This window comes from Macrobrachium rosenbergii, chromosome 41 (assembly GCF_040412425.1).
Source record: "Macrobrachium rosenbergii isolate ZJJX-2024 chromosome 41, ASM4041242v1, whole genome shotgun sequence".
NCBI classification, from domain to species: Eukaryota; Metazoa; Arthropoda; class Malacostraca; order Decapoda; family Palaemonidae; genus Macrobrachium; species Macrobrachium rosenbergii.
The window spans coordinates 62,691,161-62,705,551 of record NC_089781.1 but is presented as its reverse complement, the minus strand read 5'-3'; positions in this window follow the sequence as shown (position 1 = coordinate 62,705,551).

Below are 14,391 nucleotides of genomic sequence, written 5' to 3'. Positions count from 1 at the left end.
TGAAATGTGAATCGTTCAATGTAGTTCAGACAGGTTATATTAAAATGAGAATCACTAAGGACTAGGATTTATAATGATAAAGATTAGTGATAGCTAGTAAAAATTAATTGCCGAAACGCTCAAAATTTGTGGCCTTATCAACTTGGAAGCTTTGAGGATGAAGGCTGGTCTTCATGAATAATTTGAAAAATCTTGGGAGAACTGGAAAAAATGACTTAATGTATTTTAGGGTTTATTGATGGTAAGATATATTAGTAACTATATTTTATGATTCATTGTCCTATATTCAACATGCCATTTGAATATTTATATATGTTTTATATGAAAATGACTGAATAAAAGCCATCAAAGATTTTTGGTTGTTTGAAGAAGCTGAATAATTGGGAAGTATCAGGAATACTTCATCTATCAGAAGGTAAATGGCTAAAATCAACAGTAAATGCAGACATGTTTGTGACAGCAGCATTTAGGTTCCATAGGAACCAGAATTATGGTAGTTTAAGTCCTATTTAAAATTTTTAGTATAACTATAAAATTATTATGATATATATATATAGGAATATACAGGAAATGATATTTAGACTATTAAGGAAATATATGGGTTAAATGACTTAAAATTTATATATATGAAGTCATATATCTGTGGAAATATGGCAACACTGTATATTATTACATATGGTATGTGATTTGATTTTTATCACATATTTGTATATAATTTTGTTATATGGAAAATATTTTACTGTATGTAATATAATATGATGTGCCTAAAGATTACTTTGTCTTCGTATTCGCCATTTATAAGATTTTTCACTATTTTAGAACAGTTTATATTAATCAGGCATGACACAGCATTTTCTATTTATTAGAAAATTTAAATCCAATTTTAAATTCCCTCTTACTGTACATTACTTATCCTTAAGAAATTTGCCAGTATATATATATATATATATATATATATACATATATATATATATATATATATATATATATATATATATATATATATATACACACATTATACAGAGAGAGGAATTGTATATATATGTATTTGTAATATATATATTATATATATATATTCAGCATGTATATATATATATTATAATATATACTATATATATCGATAAATGTGTGTGCCTGTTAATATACAGATAGTTTATATTGGTTCAAGGTCCTTTTAACAGTATTTCAAATATTTAATGATGAGTCACGCAGTGGTTTTCTATTTAGTTCGGAGATTTAAACCTTTTTCATTCACTTATATTTGTTTTATATAAACCTTTTTCTTAAAAAATATAAAAATAGTATAAATCCCTTTATAGCCTTAAATCATCGATAATAATAATAATACAAACAATATTAATAAAATATATGATAATAATAGTAATAATTGAAACAAAACCTTCAAAACTTTCGGATCAGCCAAATGGCATTAATATTCCAATAACAAATGTTCAGGATGAAAAATGGCACCTTTTTAGATAGATACTACATAATTTTTGTTTATATATCCATGTTATTTTCTTCAGCAAAAATATAAAGATAATTTAAATAATTAATTTTCTTAATATAAACTAATAATAATAATACTGTTGATTAATAATTTTAATAATAATAAATACCGTTGTTTCTGTTTGGTGTAATATTCCCTTTGTTGCAGAACTTTTCAATTGTTTCTTGCACTTAGATAAAATGGAAATGCAAAATGGAACCTTTACTTCATTACTAACTAATTTCTTGTCAGGACGAAAAATGGCATTTTATATAGCCTAAATGTCTTGAGCAACGTTTTTGTTAATGCATATTAGTTTTTTCAGCAGAAATATAAAAATAAAATAAATGATAAAATTAATTGATCAAATGCGACATTGAGGATACAAAGGCAACTTTACCATGTTTTACTACATAATTTTTTTATATATGCATGTTATTTTCTTCAAAAATTTAGATATCAAAGTAAATATAATAATAGTGATTGAGCGTAGACAAAATGACACCCTTTCCTGAGGACTCCAAATGTTTTGTCTGCAAGGATAAAAATATTTGATTTAAATCTACTTACTACATTAATTTTTTTTATATATGCATGTTCTTATGGCTCTTCAGCAAAATATAAAAATAAAATGGCTAATAGTGACGGATATCGTTAAATTGAGTACGCCAAATGACCAGACTTTCTTAGAGGTTATTGTGTTTAAGGACGCCTAGGAATCTTTACAAAGCCACAAGTATAGGTACTTGCAATATCCTAGTTTATTATCATTGGACGGGCCGATATCGTACTATATATATATATGGGCCCGCGTTCGACTCTCGGACGGCCAATGAATATATATATATAATTTATTTCTGGTGATAGAATTCATTTCTTGGTATAATGTGGATCACATCGGACTCGTGATTCATATACAATAAGCTGTAGGTCCAGTTTTAAGGTAACCAATTGGTTCTTAGCCACGTAAAATAAGTATAATCCTTCGGGCCAGCCCTAGGAGGCTGTTTTTTAGCTGAGATGGTCTGAGGTAAAACTAAGGTATATTATTTATTTTGAACATTTTTATGGTGAGTTTAGCATATATATAAACCGGCCGTGCTGGTGTTACTGATAATGATATCAATAAATTAATATTTATATATATATATGATACGGTGATTATTTATATATATATACTTTTCTATCCAAGCCAATTATATATATATATCATATTTTACTAGAAGACCATACTGCCTAAATATATAGTTACAGTGAAATTGAGTTGTGATATAAATATGTATATATAAATTACAGTGATTTAAATATATATATATATTTATAGAAATTTATACATATCATTGTATATGTAAATTATAAATGCTAACCTATATACTAGATTGGACCTTGACGGAATTATGTTTTACATTTGAAAGTATGGACAATCATTGACATATATGAAAACCTTAATAGTTGAAAAAAATTTTGGAATGAAGCAGGGCTATTTCTCTAGCTTACCATTGTTCATGCTGCAGCAGTAAAATCAGTTCAGCCTCTATAAGATGCATGGACAGGAAGCTGGGGTAACGGAATAATTCAAGTGCCACTAGAAACTCTATTTTTAAGAAAGAAAGCATTTGCATGCAGGACAATTCACTCTTACTTTCAACTAAGCCATCTTACATGCTTTGTTAGGAAGCATGATGATGTTTGAATAACCTTTTAATTGCGAAAATTTGAACATAAAGCTTTCAGGGTGCGGAATTTTAGAGCCTCTGAAACTGTTATCTCCTCGTGTCTCCGTTCTTTTATGGGCAGTGGGTTAATGTGGCTTTTCTTACCAACCTTCACTTCAGGGTGTGACGTCCCTGCCTACACAAGTTAGGGTTGAAGAGACTCTTTAGCCTTGACAGGGAACTCTTTTAGGAGAAGGATATCCGAAATCAAACCAGTGGGTAGAAGGATCTTTAGCCTTGGTATAACCCTTCTAAGAGAAAATGAATACAAACCTTGTTCTCCAACCTCGGACTGCGTAGCCACTGAGTTCCTTTGTCTGAGGGTACAATCAAGCATTTATACTCTTTTCGTTCAAATTCCTGTTTTTAAAAGTGTGGAGGACAGGCTGAAACAAGCAAAAGTTGTTTAGTGGATTATCAGGTAAGTGCCTTCGTCTTTTACATTTTTTTTCCTTCTGAGCGTTTTATTTTAAATCCATCCTAACCAACCTCCTCCAGAATTGTATTGGCAAACCTGATTTTCTTTTGCTATTAAGAAGGTGTTCCGAATCACCTTGTCTACCAGTTGCTTCCGGCGCTTTTTCCATTGACGTATGGTGTCATTTATTTATACTCTCAACAGAATTTTTGTAAATAATGTAAACACTTGTTGATGGTATTGTTGTTGTTTTATTGATTTTTACAATGTTACTGTTGTTATGAGTCTATTTATTATTTTGATACTGATCTTATGTTGTTAATCTTAATTCTTTCGGGAGACATTGAGCTGAACCCTGGGACTGTTATTCATTATAGTAAGAAAAATTGCAAATTACTTTACTCAAAAATTCTGGGCTTAAACTCAAATTTTCTTGATCTCCAGAGTGTGTCCGTAACTAGATTTGACATTTTTATTTGGGACTCTTGTAGGTAGTAACAAGTCAAAGGCAAGCTTTTCCACAGTATTTTACCTAATCTGGAGCAGGATACTCTTTATAGATTTTGTATTACAACCAAACATAGCATGATTACTAGGCATTATACTTTGTTCTTCGTTCACGACTAACTTAAAAATCGAAATATAAAGCTTGGCAAGAGAAGAAACAAAGAAATGATTGCCACTCACTATTTCAGTCAACTGTGATGTTTACGCTTCCAGTAGCTACCTGCTTCAACCCTCGATGACGTCATGGGGAGATCAGGTAGATTCTAGGTCAGAAGTAGGATGGCCTTCTCTTTTCTTTATGTCTTGGACCTGACCCTATGTCAGACATAAAAAGATTCTCCTCTAGCATTAAAATAGAGGGGATGCATCACTCATGAGTATGTTTACTTTCACGATCAAGTAAAAAGCAAGAACAGAAGATATCAAAATGTATTTTTTGTTACTGACTCACTTAATATTTTTAGTACACAGACATCTTAATTTATTCGTTTTTTCTCTGTGGTTTTTCAAAGGTCTGTAGAGCCCTTCGTATAAAGAAATATTATCTCTGGTGAGATATTTATTTATACGAAATTTAAAAACAAAGGAACATTTTTGCTGTTCTCAACCAGGGGAAATCGAGAGCTTTTCAATAACATTAAACCTCTGCACTTTACTACTTATTTAGTTATCACAAAAGACTGAACGAAAAAAAAAAATAATGTGAAGGAAAATTTGGTCAAATAAACTAAGGGAAATAAAACATGTCAAGTGACAAAAGCAACAAATGCAATGTCACGTACGTTAATATAAATGCAACTCTTTCTGAAATTAGAATTACCTCGGACATAAAAAAAAATAAAAGATAGAACTTCAATGGACGATCATTTGAAAGTATGACAGAAGTGTATAAAAAAATGAAAATAAAAACAATTATCAGAATAGCGAATTATTTACACACAAGAATTCAGAAAATTCCAGAATGTAGTGGATCAAAATTAGTCCAAACATACACATTCAAGCAAGCTTAAGCCGTCGAAAAGTTTTGTCTTTTGGGGCCATCTGAGGGCGTAGTTGATACCATTTTCTCCTTGTTCGTAAGAGCCTATTACACTCAGTTTAACACAAAACCATTCGTGACATGAAAAGTAATAGTAAAAGAAATTTACTTACAATATGCTATTCGTAACAATAAAAAAGTACTTTCCTGGTTACTTTTTTGTACTTAATCTCTAGTAATATCATTTAAAAACTTGTTAGATCTGTTATAGGTAACAAAACTATAAACTTTCACGAAATATCATTTTTCTTATACCACAGGACCTTATATTTGTACAGTAACAATACATATGTCTCTGCTCTGAAGTATGAGAAATTTATTCAAGCAATAAACCCATGCATTCGCAATTATCTCTTACATCAGAAATAACCAATAAGGGAAATGTTAGCTTCATGTGATCATTATGAATTCATTTGTCCTGAATGCACTGCCAACTATATAAATAGGTGTAACAGTTGTTTGCAATATAAGGTCTCGTGGAAACATGGAAAGGACACTTTCACACATTTTTACACACACCATACAACAAAACTATACAAAAAACCAGTAGAACATAATCACAGACGGAAAACATATATCGGCGATATAAAACAATATATATATATCTATAGGATGTTTTTTATATGGCTATATATATATATATATATATAATGTGTATATGTTTACTGTGTGGCTTTTAATATCGTAAAAAATTAAATTTTTGTATATCCAGTCGTATGAGACCTGGAACAATGGAGTAAAATCTCCTCCAGCAATGCTTTCTTTTAACACTAACGACTCTTTCGAACTTTATTCGGAAGTTTTTCGCTCTCTCCTTAAGCACACTTCTGGGACCTCCTCATTCATCAAGGCTCCAGTGCACTCCGTTTACCCAAGGTATTAATGACCTCCCTTTTCACGCTGAAAATCTTGCACTGGAAACATTTCTTGCTTACGCTTTATTCGGATTTCTAGCACTGGAGACTTTGTTTATTTGACCTAGAATATCGCCATTCATCCTTGCATTTAGCTACTCATTTAAGTCTATTTCGTTTAAAGATGGCTTTTTATTACACGTCTTTTTTGTCATGTCTTTCCCGTTCCCGGTTTCGTATGGTAACATTGTATGCCCATGGATATAGGAAGTTTTTAATAAAAATGGAAACAAGATTCATATAATTTCTACAAAACACCTGTTGAAATTATAAGAACCCACATGCTAATAAAGCATATTGAAATAGGCACTCTTGATACAATTCTGGTTTCTTTAATGTCCCACCTAAGTAAAAAAAAAAATAAAAAACTAATTAAAGGAAAATATATCCGTATTGGTAAAAACTCTCATGGTAAAGTTTATTAAAATGCAAGCATTTCAAAAATCAAAAGAAAAGGAACATACTGAGTGAAAAATGTGGTGCAGTAAAATATTAAGTAACACATTTCAGGGAAGTTTTCAGCATTATCAATATTTGTGCAGGTTTCAATAACTTGAACTTTGATTTGAATATCTAAGAATATATACTTTTTTCAGTATGGTTCCTTAGCGTTTACTGTTTCTACTAATTTAATATGATGAAAATACGTTATTCATGAGAGCAGATACTACTCTTGGCGTAAACTGAGAAGAAAGTTCACATAATAATAATAATAATAATAATAATAATAATAATAATAATAATAATAATAATAATAATAATAATAATGGCATTATTATTACTATTATTATTATAATATTAATAATAATAAAAAGCTTCGTTTAATATCACATTACCTTACCTTTAACGTGCACCTTTAGAACTAATCTGAATTAGGAGAGAGTATATGTGTGAAGAAATAAATATGCAAAAAAGCCCACGAATATTACAAACATTTCACAATACTTTGAATTTAGAGCCAGGAATAATCTTCTATCTCTCCGCAGGAAACTAGATAAAGCATAACCGTTGACAGGAGTACATATGTAAATAAGCAGAAGACATTAATGACAAAGGCGCCTATGTCCACGCGCTTTACTAAGCTTAACAAAAGACTTTCTTGCTGACAGAAATCCTTCTCATCGTCGTCACAACAATATCATTCTGCCGATGGCCATTTCTGGGAGTCCATAGATTAGGACTAGGTTACAAGAGGCCGTCAGTCAAAACAAAAATTAATATAAAATGATAACAGTAATGAAATGGAATACGGTTAGAATAACCAAAAATTAATTCTATTTGGGATTTAAATTTTTGGAATCTTTTATTTATGGAGAGTTGGCAGTATATTATGAGCTTAGTCTCCCTTCCATGAATGGTCTGGTTAGTCCGATTTAACCTTATCACTATGTTTCTGTCGAACTGACACGCTATGCATGCTGCTATCCTTACTTGCTAATTATGGGGATTTTCTGCTTTCATAGCAAGGGATGCCCCCTTAGCTGGCTGAATAACTATTATTGTTTGAATCCTCAATAATGCCAAATTCTGTCAAGGAGGTTTAATAAGGAGATGCCCTATCTCCGGATTAGTGAAGCCGACCCGGTCAGCGCTTGTAGGGCAAAAAAGCGCACTCCCCGTACCCGCTGCGTGACCTACAAAAAAATTAATTAAAATAAAAAATAAACAAAACGGTAGTTCAGTTCAGCTCAATTATCTGTTTCAGAAGGACATAAGCTCCATTTTATTGTTTTAAAGGAAGCCTAGTTCGTGTGCTGTATATGGATACATTCAAAGGCTCGGCAAAACCTTAAACCCATTGGTTACATTTCATCGGTAAGTATTGTGTAGGCTATAACTAGTGCACATTTTTTTTAAACCATGGAGACAGAGAACCAGCACATGAATAATTAGACAACCCCCTATATGGAAATTTACTTTTCATTTTTTTTTTCATATTTATTATAAAGACAGCGAAGACAATATGTAAATTGTACTACTAGTAGAAAATAAGCAGCACACGTTTTCATTTAATTATTGACGTTATTGGTATGTTTATCTACCTCTCGTATTTATGGTAACTGCAGTAAATGGTAGCTGGAAATTGCCTGTTGCATATTTCTTGATTGCAGGTCTTGGTTCTCATGAACGAGTAAATTTGATTCAGCAATGTTTAAGTAGGTTTCATTCAGCTGGGATTACTATGGTATCGTTGGCATTTGATAGTCTGTTAAGCAATGCTGCAATGATAAAACAACTGGGTTGCTGTTTAGACCATGATAATCTAAAAACTTCATTCCCGCACCCAATAACTCAGCAACCAGTCTGCATCAACTTTGATCCCTGTCATATGTTGAAGCTGGTAAGAAACTCGTTTGGTGAGAGGAAACATTTTATTAATGGAGAAAACAACTCATTTAAATGGACTTATATAGAAAGATTGCCCAGTATGCAGGCTAATGAAGGTTTGCATCTAAGGAACAAACTTAGTATGCACATATAGATTGGTCAAAGAAAAAAAAAATAAATTTTAAACTAGCAGCTCAACTACTCTGTGAGTCAGTTGCAAAATCCCTGCAATTTTGTCTTTTATAATGACCTCAGAGAATTTCGAGGATGTGAGGCAACAATTTAGTTCATCACAATTTTCAATTATCTATTTGACACCATGAATGTGAGAAATTTATGCCCTTTCGGCTTTAAAAAGCCATTTCAGGAAAAAAAATTAAAAACTGATTAAAGATTTCTTGTCGGAAGCTGAGGAGTACATCAGAGAACGTAAACTCAATAATGGTATTCCTTTGCTTAATTCATAGTTTCTATGTGTAGTTTAATTACCTTATATGATAAATTTGTTGGATGTCCTGAGCCACAATTAAAATTTCTGATGACAAATAAAATGAGCCAGGCTCACATAGAACTTCTTAGTCAAGTCAGAAGCCGGGGGAAGGATGCAATAACAATCCTACAGTCCGTCAGTTTTCTGCGGCATACAAGAGCATTTTGGTCCATAATGATATGCAAGATGTACTCCGTGGAAACTGCGTAGCATTAGAATCAGTTCATATACTGACAACATCTAGTAGTTCTAAAAGCAGAACACAATTAGGCAACCCTTCAGTTCTAGCTATAAATCCATCTTCTGTGGCTAAGATCAACATTTTGAATCATGACATTTTTGAGATTTTGCCAGATGTTGATAGTGAGGAGTACACACATATTCCTAGCACCCGTCATCTGTCACTACGATCAAATAGCATTACCGCCTATATAGCTGGATTTGTGCGCAAACTAAAAAACTGTCCTTCCGTGCTTTAATGCCTCAGGAGAATTGACGATTTCTACCGTGTCTTTCTTGCAGTATTTATAACTTGTATGAATTTTTTTCTGTATGTTTGTTAATTAAATATTTTGTAAATATATTTCATTGTTATGTAGAATTTTAATTTCCTTATGAAAAAAGATAATAAGAAAGTGAGTGGTTTTTAAAGGTAAGGCTGAGACGGTCATGAGGCGGGCAAATGAATTGGTCCTTTCTGCCCCACACGGAGGGTGTGTCCGCGCGTCCCAGTGGCTTCACGTATTAGTATAGGGAAACTGACCTGTGATATCTCCAGCCGATTCAACCTCCTTGAATTCTGTCTTTTCCTTATACTAATACTTGTGAAAAAAGATTCCTTAGGAATATGAGATTGGCTCTCTGACTGATTTTCTTTCTGATACTACAGAAGGCATTATTTGTTATACCTTTCAAATACTGTCCAGCTTCTTGTATTTAAATCTCCGGGTGATGCAGGGATCACGAGTAGTCAAGACGGAGATTGCACTTCTGCTAAAGTGATCATAATATTAATTTACCATTAAACCACTTCTGCGGGAGTTGTTTAAGGGACTGCTTACTTTCCTTTTATTGTGAAACGTTGGAATAACCTCTCATGATATTATGATACTATTTCGAGATTTCTTGATCCATCACACACTTTGCTCTCGAAAAAACGTACATATTGGTTGGTAAATAAGGTATCCAGGTAGGATTCCATCTCTATGGTGTGTATTTGATGTTAGTTATCTCACTGAGAAATTATATGAGGATACCCTTGGTGATGGATGGAGGTGGTATCTTTAAGAGGTGCTCTCTGAATTATCATATCTATTGTTCCAGGTACAGATAAATTCTCAACAGCCTCTCTATATCCATAGACACAACATGACCATAATTTTGGAAGTGCATCAGATTAACAAATTATTGAGCTTTTGGATTACCTTAGAGACACTCTAGATGATGGAGTAAACTTTCAAAAAATATAACCAACTAGATGTTTCCAGTGGGTTCGGAAAACATTGTCGACCGCTACTCTATTTAATCTCATGAGGATATAAGAATGTCCTTTTGACAAAATTAATTGAGATAACAGGCTTTCTATTTAAAAAGAAAACTATACCCTTGAAACTACAATCATAAGGAAACATGAAATTTATATACGTCTTTCTCCAGCATACATAAAAGGTTCTATCTCCTTAAAAGATTCTTGTTCTGTTATGATAAGAAGTCCCTGACAAATAATAAACTGAAAATCGAAAATAATGTTATGAATAGAAGAAATACACAATAATAAATTATGATAAAAAATTAGGAAAAAATGTGTTTAGTAGATAAAAAGAATTCATAATTTAACTCGTAGTTTGCACATCTGCAATTTTACTGAAAGTTGGTGTGGAAACAATATAATGAAGTGAGTAAAATGCATAGCTGCAAAGATTTAAAAGAAAATGGATAATTTTAACATACAAAAGAAAACAAAGGAAAAGCAACTTCTTACGAAACACCAGAAGTAAATTCTTTTGGTTCGGCCATTGGTAACCACTTGTGAAACAAATGACATTAAGGAGTTTTCCTCTGATACATTCTTTTAAATTTGGTTCGTCTTTGAAGACAATGGAAAAGGTACGAAGCTGAAAAAGAAAAGTTTTTCGTCCGAAGAAAGAGAAAGATCCTAATAAATTTCCATTTAAAAGTATTGTAAGTATATTTTTCAATAAACATATCAATTATCGAAAAGATCATCAACATTGCATAGATTTTTTCGGATTGCACAGGATGAAAATTTGGACATGCTATATATATATATATATATATATATATATATATATATATATATATATATATATATATATATATATATATATATATATATATATATATATATATATATATATATATTTCTATATATTTGCCTTGATACTTACTTGATTCTGAGCAGCAACAGATAATCGCAGGGAGTTCTTTACATTATCAAGAAATCTACTATATATTACTAAGAAACCTGATTAATAAGACTGGTTAAAGCAGCTTCGTAGATGAATAAATCAAGGGAAACAATCCTGGCTGAGGGCCTTCTTTATGTGAGGGAAGATTATGTAAACCCAAGGGTTCTCTTAATTGATTATATTTACATGATAAATACTGATCAAAAGAATGACGAATTACTGGGCAGGTAATAATAAGGGCCTCCTAAACTTATGAATCCTACACAGGAGAAACATTCTATGCCAATGATATCTTCATAACAGGAACATCGCAGAGGGGTAGATTAAGGGGTGGCATAAGGCCACTGCAAGAATAATAAGATGCTCAAAGGGAACTGAGGGAATGCACAAATGGTGCCAAATAACTCACTTCAACACTAAATGCATAATTACGTTAACACTTGATTCTCCATCACAAATTAATGAAGGTGGTTGCACAGTGGAAACAGAGAATAAATCAACGGAGAAATAACAGGATCGTGACTGAAGATGACGATGTCCTTATCCAATAGGGGGCACCTTCACTGGAGGGAGGGAAAGGAAGGGATGCCACGACAAGAATTTACTGGTCCGAACTTCGTGGTCAAACACGTGGTGGGTATGTACAAGGGACAAGCAAAGGTAAGGACATCTGTCCTTGGTGGAGTTCTGAGCGCTTTTCTCTGACTGCTGTTGCATGACCCATTTATAACCTCAGGAATTACGCCTTGGTCTCCAGGCAGGTGGTGCAAAGGTCAATCTCCAACTCGCTTTCTATAGCGAACATGTGGGCATTCAGCCAGGTCTCTTGGAGAGGTCACCATTCCCGAGCGGCATGGCGCCAACTTTCTCTTTCTGGATCCTCCGTTGCCTGTTGTCCGACTCCAATGAGGAAGGCATCCTTGAAGGCCATATCTAGAATTAAGGCACTCAGGCAGTCATTTTGAGCAGACAGAGAGGGATTAGGCTTAACCATCTGGGTAATGGAGGAGAGAATTGATGGAGGGGCGAATGAAACCCACAGTTCTTTCAATTTAAGAAATAACTAAAAGTAGTTGTATTCTGTTACGTTATTGTGGTAAAACATGTGAGGTTGCTTGAAAAGAAGTTTCCTTCATTGAAATATATATATATATATATATATATATATATATATATATATATATATATATATATATATATATATATATATATATATATATATATATATATATATATATTATATATATTTAACGTAAATTAATTTGTATATAATACTTTATATATTATTTTTTTGGAACATAATACCCTGTTTCCTCCTCCCGACATTTCTGACTTGTTGTATAGTTTTAATTATAATGAGCTTGTTTTATTTTCATTGTGGTTTATTTCTCATCCAGAATATTTGGCGCTGTCTCGCCAGGTCTGAGTAGTCGTTTATTTTTTGGGACTTATTTTGGGTTTTATGAGATATCTCCTTCTTCAGTTGCTGCTGCTGACCTCCTTTGAGAGATTGACTATTCTACAGTCTGCGCCCTTGGTTCAGTTATTTTGCCAAGGGGGACCTCTTTGCCAACTGGTAAGGTGTGATTTGTCGGACGGCCGTGTCCATTGATTGTCTTGCGACGTTAAATTGATTGGCTTCTCAGTCTGCAGATTTGGCCCAGTTATTTTGGGACCTGTCTCATTTGGTAAGGTCTTAAGATATATATTATTCCCCTCGAGTCGTGATTTGAAGGCTGTGTTAGCCACTACCATATTTAGAGCTCACTTAAGGGAAGCAATTTATTTTTTAGTGATAAATATTTAGTGTGTAACAGTTGGTTATTCTGACTTTTCGACATTCTATTACTTTTAGGCCCTCTTTAAAGTGTAATTGCATAGTCTGTCTGAATTTGGTGTAAGAGATTGTGTGGTTGATTTTTGTGTTTATTTAATGTATCTTTTGTAAGAGGCTCAGTGGTTTTCTTTTCTAAAAGTTTGTATTAAATATTAAGGTTTTATTTTTCAGTTTTTCTTTATCCTCCTTGATGTGATTACCTGTTGCGGCCATTCCACCTATTGGACTTGGTCGTGTTAGTGACTTTATTTGATTTTCTTGTTGTCTTATATATATATATATATATATATACGTTATATATATATATATATATTATTATTCATATATATATATATATGCGCCTTGGCCCAAAAGCCATAATTTATTTTGACAACTATGTGCATCTTCAATCTGCAAATATAACAAATTTGTTAAAATTTAAGGTAAAGTTAAAAGAAAAAAATATTTATTATAAAACTTTGGGTATACAGTAAAGAAACCTGACAAACCATTGATTTGAACCCACCCTACGACTTCAGTTATGCCAGATAAAGAGGAGAAGCGGAAACGTTAGTTCAAAGAAGGAACAAGCCGTTTGATGTATAAGGACTCAAGGGTGGTTAGGTAATCAATTGCTTGACAATAATAGGGAATGCAATTTGGAGTTGCATGTTTTTATATTAGAAAATTCTGATAAATATTCTGACCCGTTCTAAAACTGTGTGTCACATATACTCAATAACCTACGGCAAGATCCAACATAGATACCGGGACCGGGCACTTGAATTTATTAAGTTAGATTATTCTGACTTTTCAAAGACATTGGAGTGGATTGATTGGGATCTTATCAGCAGCCAAATTCCTGTTCAATAATTGAAAGTGTAATTGCATAGTCTGTCTGAATTTGGTGTAAGTGTGTTTTTATTCGATGTGTTTCAGTGTGTGGTTGATTTTTGTGTTTATTTAATAGAACGGGTCAGAAACTGAGTAAACCAGAATTTTCTAATATAAAGAAGGCTCCATATGTAAAATGGTAAAAACATTTCTATTTTCTGGAAAAAGTTTGTATTAAATATTAACGGCTTGTTTATTTTGAGTTTTTCTTTATCCTCCTTGATTCAGTTCTCTCCTCCTCCTTTGAATGGTTTGTTCAGCACTCTCAAGTTTTATTAATTTTCTTTTGCAATTTTTTTCCTTTTAACTTTATCTTTAAAATAGTTTTTGTAAATTTTAACGAAATTTGTGA